The sequence below is a fragment of the Aquarana catesbeiana genome, linkage group LG02 (assembly GCF_042186555.1).
Source record: "Aquarana catesbeiana isolate 2022-GZ linkage group LG02, ASM4218655v1, whole genome shotgun sequence".
Lineage (NCBI taxonomy): Eukaryota > Metazoa > Chordata > Amphibia > Anura > Ranidae > Aquarana > Aquarana catesbeiana.
Window position 1 is genome coordinate 543225254 of NC_133325.1, and position 13357 is coordinate 543238610.

At 47.8% G+C, this 13357-nt stretch overlaps 1 protein-coding gene and 1 non-coding gene across 2 annotated transcripts in view; both read right to left on the reverse strand.

Moving 5' to 3' along the window:
* The window catches only part of AHCYL1 (adenosylhomocysteinase like 1), a 707570-nt gene that overhangs the window by 124140 nt on the left and 570073 nt on the right, over window positions 1-13357 (reverse strand). The gene's annotated exons all lie outside the window — the stretch shown is intronic.
* On the reverse strand, window positions 2341-2427 carry TRNASTOP-UCA (transfer RNA opal suppressor (anticodon UCA)). Its single transcript has one exon. It is a non-coding gene; the product is annotated as a tRNA-Sec (tRNA).

The window sequence follows — 13357 nt, forward strand, 5'->3', positions numbered from 1 at the left end:
CTACACTTCACAATATTGGTTTTCATTATGTTGTTCGTTTATAGCGCGGTTTCTCTGTTATAAATTTTGTTTTGGTGTGCCTCACTTGTAACCGCAGCTTGTTATATAATTTTTTTTCCAAGCGCAGTTTTTTTCTTTTAATTTTTTTAATTTTTAACCTTATGAACACCCAAGGAGTGATGGCCAGATCAAAGGACCACACCACGCGCCGATAATGCTCTGCACCCACAGCAGACAGAGGAAGTGCTGGGGTCGAGCACATAACGGAATGCTTAAGCATTTGTGATGTAGTAGAAGTCAGAAAGACCCCATAATGGAGCGCCACCCCTGCGTGGACGGATTCCATCCTGAACTCTCACACAAAGCAAGTCATGACCTTGAGGTACAGAATTAGATGTACCCAGCCCTCCATCTTTTAGACTGTGCCCAGGTTCAAATAAAAACCCCTGATACTGTTCCCAGCATGGGAACCGGGACAATCACACCCTGCAGCAATGGGGCTTGCACAGCCCCCCGTGGAGGACAGCAAGCCGTCTGGCGACAGACTATTGGAAGCAACAGACAAACTGTTCGGAGGAACACAGCTGGAAAACGATCTTATTACCGGACAAAACTCAAAACGCAACATGAGGTCATTCAAATAACCCCCCCAAAATACATGTCTAAGCACCACTGAGGCAACAGACTCAGCAACCAGGGGAACTGCAGCCAAGAGGCCTAGCGGACAAACCGCCGTGCCTACCCAATAGGTCTCCAAGCCGCCAAGGCAGGGAGATTCTGCTCCCCCATCTGGTATGCCAGCTGGACCCTTAGAAGCCAGAGATTCCTCTATTGGAGCCATGGTTGCCTCTAGCAACCTAGGGACAGAGGGGTTCACTACTGGTGTAACAGTCCCCCTCTGAAGAGGGAACTCCCCAAAGGAATACCTGACAGCCAGCGTTTTTGGAAACGCAAAAAAACACTTTTTACGCTCCCAGTCTTCATGGACAAATTTGTCAAAATGAGAGAGAGAAGGGAACGCTTTCGCCACACAAGACGGTTTATCCAAGAGGGCCTCTCCCGCAGCCACCGCTGCATCCACCATTTTGAAAGGTTCCCGCACAGATGTGCGTGTGACAACCAGTGCCCCTTTGAGCCCTCTCGTCGTCATCCCAACTCCCTGACAGGATAGGGAGCATGGCCACCAGCCCGCAGGGTGGCCACCTCCGTGCGGCAGAGTCAGATAGGATAGTTCAACAGGGGAGGTAGGGGAGAGCAGGAGTGCCCTATACTAGGCTATCTGCCTAAGAGCCACACCTAAAAGGGGGGGGGACGGGGGGTTGGGGTCCCACCCACCAGGACCCCCCCTCCGAGGTCCACATAGAGTGTGTCGACTGAGGCCCTGCACAGGGGTCACCCTCAAGGCCCCTCACAGGCAACACAGACCTGGCCCCTCACAGGGGCCAAAAACCGCAGCCCCTCACAGGGGGCACAAACCGGGGCCCCTCACAGGGGTCACAAACCGGGGCCCCTCACAGGGGGCACAAACCGGGGCCCCTCACAGGAGACACAACCGCGGCCCCTCACAAGGGACACAAACCGCGGCCCCTCACAGGGAACAAAAACTGTGGCCCCTCACAGGGGACACAAACCATGGCCCCTCACAGGGGGCACAAACCAGGGCCCCACACAGGGGACACAAACCATGGCTCCTCACGGGAGATACAACCGCTGCCCCTCACAGGGGACACAAATTGTGGCTCCTCCTAGGGGGCATAAACCGTGGCCCCTTAGGGGGCACAAACCGCGGCCCCTTACTTAGGAGGCACAGACCGGAGCCCCTCACAGGGGGCGCGACTCCCCAGCGTCACCCCTCAAGAAAGGGGGGGCCACGAGGCCTAGCAGGCGGCCTAAATTTCTGACCGCCCGCGGCGAGCACGCGGCCCGCATAGGGACCACTGCCTAATTTCTGGCCACCCACCTCGAGCACGCAGCCTGCGGGAGGACCGCGGTAGGCCGCAAAAACCACGGCCTAAATTTCTGGCCGGCCGACGCAAGCATGCGGCCCGCGGGGGGGCGCGGTAGGCCGCAAAAGCCGTGGGCTAGATTTTTGGGCGGCCCGTGGGGGAACTGGGCTGACCCCCAGCCCTGAATGAATGTTAGGCCGCAAGCTGTGGCCTAAATTTTCACACTCCGCCGGTAGGGAGCAAGTGGGGGGACCGACCGATCCCAGCTGGTAAGCCGCAAAGCCGCGGCCTAAATTAGCCCCAGGACCTCAATTAGCCCCAGGACCTCACCTTCCTCCCAGGCCTCACCACCAGATACCCCCCAATACCAACCCCGAGGGTGGAAAAAAAGGGCCGCCCAGAAGGGGGAACTGAATCACTCTGTCTCTAGGCAGCTACAGGTTTGAAGCCTGCACCCCAGACCACTGAGGGTCCTCTGGGCCCTCACCCAGGAAAGAGGGGGTGGAGGAGAACCCCAGAGGGACCGACCACACCAGGGAGTACCCGTGTCCCACACCACTCCGGGGAAGGAGAGGAGGGGAACCCTTACTTACCTCTCCAGCGAACTGCGCGGGTAACGCTCCTGGACAGATCCTCCTCACCACAGAAGTGGGGGGGTGTCGGCCATGAGGAACGCTGCGACACAGGCCTGGACCCGGTCGTATGCGACCTAGCGATACGTTTAACTCGCAGGGCCAGCCCCTGTCCAGTGGGGCCATGTCGCGGCCGACCCAGCGCGTAGCTGCAGTCTGCACGCGCTCGCTGGCCAGACTGGGGTGACCCCTGGATCTAAGTATCCAGTCCATCGCCAGTCCGGAAGTTGATTGTAGATCTCACCGGAGAAAAATCCAGGAAAAAAAAGAAACAAACAAAAATTCCCAGGACTAGCGATCCCAGCAGGGAACTAAGTCCATACTCCTGACTAGGCAGAAAAAAACTAAATACCTAGAGCAGGGAGGGGGTTATATACTGGCTGGGGATGGCCCATGGGAGTGGCCAAGTGTTTTGATTTTTTGTTTCTGCTTAGTCCTACTCCTGTGGAGACGATATAACCCTATCGTTATGAAGGCTGTGTCTGTCAATGAACGAATGAGAAAAAAATGTTTTTCTTCGTTTTGGTTTTAAAATTTAGTTTTCTCCTTCACTGATGGGCACTGATGAGGATGCACTGATATGTAGAATTGATGGGCACTGATATGCAGCACTGATGGGCACCAATAGGCGCACTGATGGGCACTAACTGGTGGCTGTGATGGGCAATGACAGGCGGTTGTCATGGGCACTGACAGGCAGCACTGATTGGCAGATAGGCAGTACTGATTGGCACTGACAGGTGGCACTAATGGGCAGCACTGATGTTGAGGTACTGACAAGTTTTACTGCTGGGCAGTGACTAGCACTGTGGTGGGCACTGATTAGCATCGATATGGGCACTGATTGGCACTTTGATGGGCACTGTGAGCTGTGTTTTTATGGGGCACCGACTGACAGCTTATGCGCACATTTTAAAAGGTGTTGTGGCACATCTGAGGGGGCTGTGCTGATAATCAATGTGCTGATTATCAGCACAGACCCCCCTCTGACAGGGAGAGCCGCTGATCGGCTCTCCCTGTCAGCACGAACTGAGAAATGCCGTTTACCGGCACTTCCTGGTTCACGTAATGATCAGCTGTGATTGGTCACAGCTGATCGCGTGGTAAGAAGCCTCTGACAGAGGCTTCTTATCAGGATCGGAGATGCGGGGTGTCAGACTGACACGCCGCACTCGCGATCGCCGCTTGCCCCCACGGGCGTGCGCCGGCATGTTATCCTGCTGGACATCATATGATGCCCAGTCAGGATAACAGAGCCACTTCCCAGCCGTCATTCTGCATACGGTGGGCAGGAAGTGGTTAATGTGACAACACTGAAGAAATGACACTTTGCTACAATGTAAAGTACTGAGTGTGTACAGCTTGTATAACAGTGTAAATTTGCTGCCCCCTCAAAATAACTCAACACAGCCATTAACGTCTAAACCACCGGCAACAAAAGTGAGGACACCCCTAAGTGAAAATGTCCAAATTGGGCCCAATTAGCCATTTTCCCTCCCCGGTGTGATGTGACTCGTTAGTGTTACAGGGCCTCAGGTTTGAAGGCGGAGCAGGTGTGGTAAATTTGGTGTTATCGCTCTCACTCTTTCATACTGGTCACTGGAAGTTCAACATGGCAAAAAACTCTGAGGATCTGAAAAAAGAATTGTTGCTCTACATAAAGATGGCCTAGACTATAAGAAGATTGTCAAGACCCTGAAACTGAGCTGCAGCACGGTGGCCAAGACCATACAGCGGTTTAACAGGACAAGTTCCACTCAGAACAGGCCTCGCCATGGTCGACCAAAGAAGTTGAGTGCACATGCTCAGCATCCTATCCAGCAGTTTTCTTTGGGAAATAGACGTACGAGTGCTGCCAGCATTGCTGCAGGTATGAAGGGGTGGGGGTTAGCCTGTCAATGCTCAGACCATACGCTGCACACTGCATCAAATTGGTCTGCATGGCTGTCGTCCCAGAAGGAAGCCTCATCTAAAGATGATGCATAAAAAGCCTGCAAACAGCATGGGAAGGACACATAAGGAGAGGTAGTAGTGCTGCGCACCCCAGATAATATGTTATGGGAAAGTTCCCCCAGAGGTTTTTTTAGCAGCTCGCAAACAGTTTGCTGAAGACAAGCAGACTAAGGACATGGATTATTTGAACCATATCCTGTGGTCTAATGAGACCAAGATAAACGTATTTGGTTCAGATGGTGTCAAGCCTATGTAGCGGAAACCAGGTGAGGAGTACAAAGACCAATGTGTCTTGCCACCTCCAAGACGACCACTGCCTTGCTAAAGAAGCTGAGGGTAAAAGTGATGGACTGGCCAAGCATTTCTCCAGACCATCTGTGGGGCATGCTCAAACAGAAGGTGGAGGAGCGCAAGGTCTCTAACATCCACCAGCTCTGTGATGTCGTTGTGGAGGAGTGGAAGAGGACTCCAGTGGCAACCTGTGAGGCTCTGGAGAACTCCATGCCCAAGAGGGTTAAGACAGTGCTGGAAAATAATGGTGGCCACACAAAATATTGACACTTTTGGGCCCAAATTGAACATTTTCACTTAGGGGTGTACTCACTTTTGTTGCCAGCGGTTTAGACATTAATGACTGTGTGCTGAGTTATTTTGAGGGGACAGAAAATGTACACTTTTATACAAGCTGTACACTCACTACTTTACATTGTAGCAAAGTGTCATTTCTTCAGTGTTGTCACATGAAAGATATAATAAAATATTTACAAAACTGTGAGGGGTGTACTCACTTTTGTGAGAGACTGTATTTGTTCTTATTCTGTATGTATGGACTCTGCACAGTACCACTTCTCTTGTCCTGTACGCCTGTGTAATTCTCAGTATCTGTTCTTATTCTATATGTATGGAGATTTTTATTTGTAAAAACAAACAAGATACATAATAACAGACTAACTGAAAGAAAATAACATAAATATAACCCCTAAGATCTTAAGACAACTTGAAGCTATTGGAAAGTGGGGCAGATAAAAATCAACAAATAACCTTGGGATACCATACTTTAACAAAGTTGCCCACAGATACCAATGGTCAACCCTGTCAAAAGCTTTAGCTTGGTCTAAACTCACCATATACTTCCCATGCCTAAGAACCTTACACCTCTCAAAAGCTTCCCTCAAGGAAATGAGAGCACCATAAATATTCTGCCCTTTTACCGTGCCATACTGACAGTCTGTCAATAATAATATAATAATAATATTTTTGCCAGAATCTTCCGGTCTACGTTTAAAAGGGCTATAGGCCTCCAGTTCTTAATGTCGTTAGGTTCTTTACCCTTGAACAGCAGAACTAAGGATGATACTCTCATGGATGGAGGCATCAGGCGTTTCTCCAAACAACTTTTAAACACATCCACCAGAATCGGAGCTAGGAGCTCTTTAAAATTCTTATGAAATTCAGCTGCAATGCCATCAGGTCCTGGTGCCTTTTTTTTTACGTAATTTATCAATAGCCTCCCTAACTTTCTCCACCGTTATTCTGCTGTCAAAGGAAAAAAATCCAAATTATCAACAGGACCTGGAACCACCTCTAATGCCCCGTACACACGGTCGGATTTTTGCAACGGAAAATGTGTGACAGGACCTTGTTGTCGGAAATTCCGACCGTGTGTAGGCTCCATCACACATTTTCCCATCGGATTTTCCGACACACAAAGTTTGAGAGCAGGATATAAAATTTTCCGACAACAAAATCCGTTGTTGGAAATTCCGATCGTGTGTACCCAAATCCGACAGACAAAGTGCCACGCATGCTCAGAATAAATAAAGAGATGAAAGCTATTGGCCACTGCCCCGTTTATAGTCCCGACGTACGTGTTTTACGTCACCGCGTTTAGAACGATCGGATTTTCCGACAACTTTGTGTGACTGTGTGTATGCAAGACAAGTTTGAGCCAACATCCGTCGGAAAAAATCCTAGGATTTTGTTGTCGGAATGTCCGAACAAAGTCCGACCGTGTGTACGGGGCATTAGAACTGTGCCATCTTCTTTTTATCCAAACCCTTCTCCCGAAACAAGTCAGCATAGTATGATCTTACCACTCCCAGAATACCCTCTTGAGACTCCTGCAAAATCCCCTGGGAATCTTCCAGGCCCATTATTAACTTCCTATTCACCTTGTCCCTACAATTTTCAAGGGATCAGGTGTCCCTGGGGATCCATAATCCTGTTCAAATACCAGGGAGTTGTATCTGCTATATTGATATTGACTTAGCTCAGATTTTACTTGATCAATTTTCCTCCCTGCCTCTAACCCGCCTGAATAAAGCGACTCCAGCTCTTTCCTCAGCCTGAGATAATGGCTATATCTACTTTTCCCCATTTTAGCTGACAACTTCCTCAAGAGAGAAGAGATGAACATCCTCCCCCCAATCCGCAGTACAGCCATAGAATTCTAGTCTCTCTGCATGGTGTTGCAAGAGGTTCTGTACTTGTTGCTGAACAGATACATCTTCTAAGAGATTAGAGTTGAGCCTCCATAGCCCCCTGCCCATATCAGGATGCTTACAGGTTCCCAGACAAAAGTAGAGGGCCACATGATCTGAGTAAGGTACCAGCTTCTCACTCATATTGGTCACCAATTCTGTAGGACTTACCAGTGCCATATCTAGTCTGCTTTTGATATTACCGCGAAAGAAGGTGAAGCCTGGCTTCCTGCCATTTTGTGCAAAAATATCACTTAAACCGGTTTGCAAAATAATACGATTAAGAACTTTGGAGTCACTACCCACCACCCTACCAGAAGAACGGTCACTTAGTGTCCTAGCGACATTAAAGTCTCCTACCATAACCACAGGGACTGATGTAAAAAGATATGATTTCACATCATTAAATGACCCGATTCTTCCTGATATTGTTTGAGGCCCAAATAAATGAATTAATCGAAGTCTCCTGCCATGAATTGTTACCTCCAATACAAGACATCTTCCCATTCCTTCCCATTGACACCTCAGTGAGTCTGTGCACCGTCACATTCTTAGTACTAAAAAGGATGGCAACACCCGCATAAGACTCCACAGCCAAAGACCAAAATGAGGGTCCCGTGTGCCACTCCCCCTCTGCCTCGCGCATAAGTCCAACAGATGTTAGAAGTGTCTCTTGTAAAAAAAATAGACATCAGCGTCCAGGTACCTGAGATATTCAAAAACGGCATGCCTTGTTTTTAATGCTGTTCACATTGCTGGAGACAATGTTTAGAGAAAAATTTGCCATCACAGCAAAGAGGGAAAAAAAAAAGACCCCCATCATTATATGTCAGAATCGGAGTCACTCTGCCGACTACCAGTTTCCATATCAGATTCTGCGGATACAGGATCAGGGGGCCGCCGCCTTTTAGTGGGCAGGTCATCCTCTGAGCCAGTCGCATACTCCTTTTCCACTCTTTTTAATTCCTGCTCCAGTTCTCTCCAGTGGGCCTCTAGAGAATAGGAGTCAGCATCCGAATCTGATAACACTTCATACCTATTGGCAGAAACTGCCGTACCCACTTCTGGTGCCCCTTTCACTTTTTTAGCTGGCTTCTACACTAATGTCCAGTCACTTTCGGGTTTACGGGTACCTTATCTTTTTGTATTCCTCCTCTTCTGACCAGTGATCTTCACAGAGACAGGAACTGGAACAGAAGAAGAGCGTGCAGCCGGCTGCTCCTCAGTCTGCTGAACACTGTCTGCCCGTCTGGGGGTAGTCTCCTGGACCTCTGGGACCACCTCCTCCCTAGTCAATATAGCCCATTTATTAAGGCTTCCTCCTCTAGTTGTTCTGCTGCAGTCAACAATTAATTGTCTATAGATTCCACATCCTTATTATGGAAGGCCTCCGGGCAATCCCTGTGGAAATGGCCAAGCCCACCACACAGATTGCACTTAACCTTCTTGCAGGTAGAACTGATGTTGCCAACCTCCCCACAAAGATTAAACTTCAAGGTCCTGCAAACACTCGCCACATGGCCAGATTAAACACATTTAAAACATAACCTGGGCTGACCTGCATAGAAGCAAACTCCTCTCTCCCGCCCAATGAAAAAAAGAGTTTGGCAGCTGATGGGTAACAATGTTACTTTGCCTCAACTTAACAAGATCCCTCCAACCACCAGTCCAGATCCCATCACTGTCTTTAGTTTTTGTCAACTAAGAAACCATTTCACAATGTCTTCTAAGCCAGATGACAATATCCTGGGGGGGGGGGGGGGGGGGGCACAGACTGATTCCAGAAAATGATTTTAACATTTGCTGTGTCAGGTTTGGAGATGGGAATAAAGATAAAATTCCTCCAACCCTCTTTGTCCCGCAACCTACTGAAGCTGGCCCAGAACCTGTCTAAGTCAGACATGAGCTTAAAGCTGGCTGACATCATAACCTTGTCTGTCAGGGAGATTGATGACTGCCAGTATGTCTGCAGGCGCAAACCCCATCTGCTGACACAGCAACTCCCTTACTACAAACCTCCTATCAGGGAGCTCCTCTCTGGAACCCCTATGCTTAAATCTGACCACATTTCTCCTCTTAAAGGCCTAACCAGTATAACTGTTACTGGTGGAAAAAGAAGGGGCCCCATGGCTCCAGGCATTCTGAGGAGGGACATGACCAGATAAACCAGCATTCCCTTGTGGAGCAGGTGGTGGATCCACCAAGGGGGGGGGGGGGTGGAAGTCCTGAGGGTTATTCTGAACTGACTCCTCCATCGCCACATTCTCAGAGCTCTCAGACTGCTGATGACCCCATTCAGATATACCACCATTAGTATTATTAACATCAGAATTATTCACCACATGATTAGTGACATCATCACTGCACATCATATCATTACTAGCAGCATCATTACTAGTTACCTCAGTGTTACTCCCACCATGAACACCAGTCACCCCAGCATGGCTCCCACCAGGAGTACTAGTGGCAGCAGCGCTGTTGTCACAATCCATGTGCTGGGAGTCCACCATATCACTCCTTTGAGTCTCCGGTACTGTGAATGTCTGCTGGGTTAAACTGATGTTCCCACTATCCTCCAGAGCTGGAAGTCCAGCAGGAGAATCTGCTCCAACCTCACTGTCCTCCAGAGGCTGCACAGTCTTCCCTTCCGGTACACCTCCGCCACTGGTCCCAGTTCTTCCAGAACAGCATCAATGTCCTTTGACACACCAGCCAGTTCAATGCCCAGGGAATTCAGTTTGCTGATATAAAAAAATTCCTTCCTGGGGTTGGCAGCTTTAAATCTATATACAGAGCCAATCTGTTTCTGGATTCTAGCCTTGGCTTTTCTCAGGGTCTCCATTTTTTTTACCAGGGAAGGAATTTTATCAGCCAGGTGCAGCACAGGTTCAGACTTTAACTCCTTCTGCTTCGCGGCTGCAGGACGCTTGAAATCCTGATCCACCTTCCCATTACCAGTGCTGGGCTGAGGGTCTCTGCTGGGTGTAGATGGTTTCACTGGGGCAGATTGTGGAAAATTATTACCACCCTCTTCTTTATTTTGCTGCAGCTTAGAGCGCGATGAACGTTCCTGGCTGCTGCCCACCATTACACACTGTTGTAAGTTCTCTTTAATGGTTTTCTGTTCTAAGGAAGTTCTGGTGTATTGGCGAGGAGTACTGGGAGAAACTGATGTCTCTGCTCCACTCTGAGCTCTATGAGCTGCACTCTGCGGAGCTTGCTGTGGATGACTCCCTTGGACCACGCTTCCAGAACTTGGACTATACTGGGTGGCATTAGTATGTCGCTGAACTGAATGAGCTCCACTCTGCGGGGTTTGCATTGACTGCAATGACAGGCTGGATTGAGTTGCACTTTCAGAGTTTGGACTGTGCTGAGCAATAATATTATGTCTCTGAACAGACTGAGCTGCACTGTGCTGGGCCTGCAATGGCTGGATGGACTGAGAACACTTTTGCTGAATAACATCACCAGACTTCCTCTTATCAGTATTATCGGTACTTTTCATACAAACATTTCCACGTCTACTTACAGTCTCTGCAAGTGTCTTCCCATTTCCAGGACTCTGTCCTCCTGCTTCACCACCAACCGCAGCTTCACCTGACAGTCCTTGTGTAGGCCAGAAAGCCTGGGACTCTCCTGGGAGAGATCCCCGCCCAGGGGAGCCCAACCCTGGGCTTGTACCAGACATCAGAGCAGCTCAGCACCGCACAGACCTCAGCTGCTCCACAAGCAGCCACACCCTCTGCACAGTACCACTTCTCTTGTCCTGTATGCCGGTGTAATTCTCAGTATCTGTTTTTATTCTATATGCATAGACTCTGCACAGTACCAATTCTCTTGTCCTGTATGCTGAGTGTAATTCTCAGCATCTATTTTTATTCCATATGTATGGAGTCTGCATAGTACCATTTCTCTTGTGTTGTATACTGGGTGTAATTCTCAGTATTTGTTCTTATTCTGTATGTATAAACTCTGCACAGTACTACTTCTCATATTGTATGCTGGATGTAATTCTTAGTATTTGTTTTTATTCTATATGCATGGACCTTGCACAGTAGCACTTCTCTTGTCCTGTATGCCGGGTGTAATGCTCAGTATCTGTTTGTATTCTTTATATATGGACTCTGCACAGTACCACTTCTCTTGTTCTTTATGCTGGGTTAACAAAAAATCAGTTAGTGTGCTGCCTTCCACAAGATGGTCGCCTTTTCACCTGCCAAGTAAGGGTGGCTATTACAGTGGACCATTGTGTGGTAGGCAGTGCACTCCCTTTTTTTTATCTGTAAAGGTTAAAATAATCAGTGCATGCATTGCCTGACACAAAATTATGTCCTTTGCACCATAATAGCCAGTGGGCAGGTAGATTATGGATATGTCCCGCACTGATGGTTAATTGAAATTATAGTGAGACCTGCTGTCTCCACTGTGACACCTACCTAAATAGGATCTGAGTAGAAAAATACTGTTAATAAGAATTCTGGTGGCTGTGGCACTGCTCTAATACAGTATGACCTTGTGAAATATTTCCCAAATAAATTAATTAATTATAAAGTGACAAGTGCTACTCTGTGTACTTAATAAATGTAACATATATCATATTTATTGGTGATACTTATATAACGTGACAAGTGTAATTATATAGTCTTCACAGTGTAAATTTATATTCATATAAAGTGACAAATGTGATAATAAAATAAAAATTGCCCAAAATTAATAATATTCAAGTCCTGAAAATTAGTGGTAAAACAGTCCGTTTTGGAAATGACAAACCGTCCTACAGAAATAAGCAGGTAAAAATTGATTGGTGACTTATTCCTCTTTGTGCTTTAAAAAGGTATCTTATAGTAGAAGAGCATGGAGTGGAGCACTTGCACTATAAGATACCTTTTTAAAGCACCAAGAGGAATAAGGCACCAGTCACCTTTTACCTGCTTATTTCTGTAGGACAGTTTGTCATTTTGCAGGACTTGAATATTATAAATTTTGGACAATTTTTATTTAACTTTTATCAAGATCTTGTGTAAGAGTTTACACTGGAAATTATATTATCACATTTGTCACTTTATATGAATACGATATGATTACACTTGTCACGTTATATAAGTATCACCAATTCATATGATACATTTTACAGAGTTGCACATGTCACTTTATAATTTATTTATTTGGGAAATATTTCACAAGGTCATACTGTATTAAAGCAGCGCCACAGCCACCAGAATTCTTATTAATATTTTTCTTACTGGGCAGGTGCTAAGGGCACTATCTTCTGGTATGGTGGCAGCACACCCACTTCGTATCTGTTTAGTTTGCACACTATGACTGGGCAATATCCATCCTTCCTGAGCAGGTGCTAAGGGCATCATCTTATGGCAGGCAGTGCACTTTTTTTAAACTGTAAATTTGTGTCCTGAGTCTATGAAATGTATTTAACCAGTTGCCGACCGCCGCACGCCGATGTACGTCGGCACAATGGCACGGGCAGGCATAAGGATTTACCTGTACATTCCTGCCTGCCCGTGGGCGGGGGGTCCGATCGGCGGCGGTCGGATTCAGGTCAGGGGCGATCAGAGGTGAGGGGGAGGCCACTCATTCGTGGCCACCCCCTCGCGATCGCTCCTGGCGAATAAAATGCTTCCTCGGCTTCTGTAATATAAACAGAAGCGGAGCAAGTGATGTCATCTCTCCTCGAGCCGGTCTTTTTGTTCCGGCGCCGAGGAGAGAAGACATCAAGTAAGTTTGCATCAACACTACACTTCCAGTTGAACATGCAGGCACACTTTTCACACCCCCATCACCCCCCAAGTCACCCCCCTGTACCCCCTGTCACAGTAACACCAATAGCAGTTTTTTTTTTTGCATTGGTGTCAGTTTGTGACAGTTATAAGTGGTAGGGCAGTTAGGGTTAGCCCCCTTTAGGTCTAGAGAACCCCCCTAACCCCCCCCAATAAAGTTTTAACCCCGTGATCACCCCCCGTCGCCAGTGTCACTAAGCGATCGTTTTTCTGATCGCTGTATTAGTGACACAGGTGACGCTAGTTAGGGAGGTAAGTATATAGGTTCGCCGTCAGTGTTTTATAGCGACAGGGACCCCTATATACCACCTAATAAAGGTTTTAACCCCCTGATTGCCCCCTAGTTAACCCATTCACCAGGGATCACCGTATAAGTGTTACGGGTGACGCAGGTTAGTTAGTTTGTTTATTATAGTTTTAGGGCACCCGCCGTTTATTACCTAATAAAAGGTTTAACCCCCTAATTGCCCGGCGGTGATATAAGTTAAGTTTTTAGGGTCAGATAAGGTCTGCGTCACCCCAGGCAGCGTCAGGTTAGTGCCAGTACC